General features: G+C 61.4%; 1 long non-coding RNA gene across 1 annotated transcript; it reads left to right on the top strand.

Annotated features, from left to right (window-relative positions):
- Nucleotides 1–1,722: 1,722 nt before the first annotated feature.
- Nucleotides 1,723–2,599, top strand: LOC311204033. The gene is made up of 3 exons (XR_014617997.1): nt 1,723–1,739; nt 2,020–2,105; nt 2,552–2,599. It is a non-coding gene; the product is annotated as an uncharacterized lncRNA (long non-coding RNA).
- The last annotated feature ends 568 nt before the right edge of the window (nt 2,600–3,167 follow it).

The raw sequence follows: 3,167 nt of genomic DNA, 5'->3' as shown, positions 1-3,167 counted from the left end.
TGGCTCGTGGTCAGTCACAGTCACCCAACACCCCCAGGGCCTTCTCTGCCTGACAGCTCTCCAGACAGTCTCCCCCAGCCTGGAGCGCTGCCTGGGCTTGTTCTGTCCCATGGGCAGGACTCTGCCTTTGGCCTTGTTAAAATTCATCTATGCTGCATGTGGTGATGCTGTGTTGGCAGGAGCATGTTTGGTGACTCTCCCCTGGGTGTGATGAGTGCAGTTGTACTTCTGGCCTGTGACAGCGCAACACTTTCTCCCTTGTCCCCGTACAACCCGCGGCAGTGCCACGCCGAACCTGCCCGTGGGGTTTCCATGAATTGTGGTGCTTTTTGAAGGGAAATCATATGACTTGCATGGGATGTTTCCTTCCCTGGAATGTTCCCATCTCCTGGTTTGGAAGTACTTAAATGAGGTAAAAAGGGGAGACCTTCTCCCCACCTGCCCTGCCCTGCCAGGAGGGTGCAGAGAGGTGGGCGATGGTCTCTGCAGCCAGGGGACAGGAGATGGGACAAGGGGCAATGGGCTCAAGCTGCCCCAGGGCAGGGGCAGCTCAGCTGGGAGGGAAAAGTTCTTCCCTGGCAGAGCTGTCAGGGCCTGGCCCAGGCTGCCCAGGGAGGGGCTGAGTCCCCAGCCCTGGGGGTGTTTAACAGAGGGGAGATGAGGTGCTCAGGGATCTGGTTTAGCCCAGGACAGGGACGGTTGGACTCCAGGAGCTTAAAGAGCTTTTCCGGCCCGGTGACTCTGTGGGGCTTGGCCGTGTGGCGGCGGCCGGAGGAGGTGGGTCCATTCCGCTGGGACCGGGACCGGGGGGGGCCGAGGCGGCAGCGAAACACACACCCCCCCGCCCCCGCCGCTCCCTCCCGTCGAGCTCGGCGCGGCCCCGCCCATTCCGGCGCAGCGCGGCGCCGTGATTGGCCCTCGGGCAGCGCCGGCCGGATGCGGGCGCCGCGGCCGCTGGATTTGAACGGCAAGAGGCGCCGGGGCGGCCGCTGCCGCGGGGTGAGTGCGGCCGGCGCCGGGCGCGGCCCCGGCGGGGAGTCTGGGCTGCCGGTTCTCCTGGCGGCTCCCCGGGCAGGAAGCCCCGGGCCGGGCCGGGTGGCGATCGGGGCGGTAGCGGCGTGGAGCCGCCTGTTGCCTGCGCGGCCCCCGCGGCCTGTTCCCGGCCCGGCCGCGGTGCTGCGGGGGAAGCTGCCGCTGCCAGGCAGCCGCCCCTCTCGGCAGCCGCGGGCCCGCCCGGGCTCCGCGCGGGTGCCCCGGGAGTCTCTTGGCTCCCGCCGCTGACCCGGAGCTGGGGTGTGTGGGGGGGGGGTCCTGCTCCTCACGCCCCCCACCAGCGGGCAGGCTGGGGGCAGCTGACCCCAGCGGCTGAGGGGACGTGCCGGGCTGTGTCTGGGCGGCAGCTGCATCTGCTGTCTTTATCGGGTTTATTGGCCCCTCTTTGTTATTTGCCTCCTCGCTGCGTTTTGCTTTAGTATACAACTGTTCTGCTCTCCAGTCTTCCTGCTTTGACCCTTCCAGTTCCCCTCCCACGTCCCCTCGGGGGCTGCGGGCTGGGGCTGAGCCGGGGCAGCAGCTCAGCTTTCCCTTCTGCCCCGAGGATGGAGAAGCCTGAGCACCAGCTGCGCTTTCTCCTTGCAGAGAAGGAGAAGCCTTGCTGATCCCTGTTCCTCTGAGAATGGCTGCGAGTGACTACGAGGAAGTTCTCAAGTACTATGAGTTACGTGAGACCATCGGAGCAGGTAGGCTGGGTCTGCCTGAGTGCTTCAGGCTTCACCTGAGTGTAGACTCACTGCTGCTGCAGAACCTGTAGGTCAGGCTTCAAGTGCAGGTTTCTTGGGGGGCACGACTCTGAAATAGCTGTGATCACTTCTGCCCTTAGTGCAGGCACTGCATACCGTGCCTGCTCCCCCCTCCAGCCTGGCTGTGAGACTGCAGGCGAGCCAGCCTGTCCTCACAGCCTTGCAGGGGGCTCTAAATGCCCTTTTTTAGGTTGGGTTTGTTTTTTTTTTTCCATTCTAGGTGGTTTTGCGAAGGTGAAGCTCGCAAGGCACCTTCTCACTGGTGAAAAAGTTGCCATAAAGATCATGGACAAGCTTGCTCTGGGGGTAAGACATCCTCTGCTGTTCTGCTGGGGTCCTGAGGAACACAGGGCTGCTGCCTGTCAAAACGCTGCCTGCTTTTGCTGTTGGGTATTGACTCTGGCTGTAAGACCTGGAAGAATTCTAACAGGTGGCTGCAAATCTGCCCCCCCCCCTTGTTGAGAGGGCAGCTATCAAATGGGGGAAGTCAGAGATGATTACAGCCATTAATTATCATTACAGGATTCTGGTGAGAGTGCTGTTTCACATCTGCCCATCTGGGTTTGGCTGATCAGCGTGCTGGGGTCTTAGGGGAGTAGTGGCAGAGCTGTGGCTGGGTTGAATCTGAGCAGTCAGATCGAGCACTGACAGGCACACAGGCACATCAGTTGCACAACAGTCTGATGCTTACTGTGATGTACAGGCCCCCAGTGTGGTCAGCGATGTCATGGCTTGCTTTTTGGGTGTCTTAGGATGACCTGCCTCGTGTTAAAATAGAAATTGATGCTATGAAGAATTTAAGTCACCAGCATATTTGCCAGCTGTACCACGTGATAGAGACATCCAAGAAGATATTCATGGTCTTGGAGGTAAGAAGCAGTGTTTCTGCCATGGGAAAGGGTGCCCGCTTTACAGAGAGCAGTAGATGGAGAAGAGCTGCTGGAGAGCAGCCCTGAGGAGAAGGACCTGGGTGTCAGGGGGGATGAGAAACTCCCCATGAGCAGCAGTGGCTCCTGCAGCTGGGAAGGGCGATGGGATCCTGGGCTCCATCAGCAGAGGGGGGGCAGCAGGGACAGGGAGGGGATTGTCCCTCTCTGCTCTGCCCTCCCCAGCTGGAGTCCTGTGTCCAGAGCTGGGGCCCCAGGACAAGAGAGATGTGGGGCTGGTGGAGAGGGGTCAGAGGAGCCCCGGGGATGCTCAGAGGGCTGGAGCAGCTCCCCTACGCAGAGAGGCTGAGGGAGCTGGGCTGGGTCAGCCTGGAGAAGAGAAGGCTGTGGGGGGACCTCACTGCAGCCTCCCCGTCCCTGAAGGGACCCCAGGAACAGGAGGGGAATGGGCTTGTTAAAGGGCAGAGACTGGCAGGACAAG

Source organism: Gallinula chloropus (genome assembly GCF_964237585.1).
Source record: "Gallinula chloropus genome assembly, chromosome: Z".
Taxonomy (NCBI): Eukaryota; Metazoa; Chordata; class Aves; order Gruiformes; family Rallidae; genus Gallinula; species Gallinula chloropus.
This window is presented reverse-complemented; position numbering and strand designations above follow the sequence as displayed.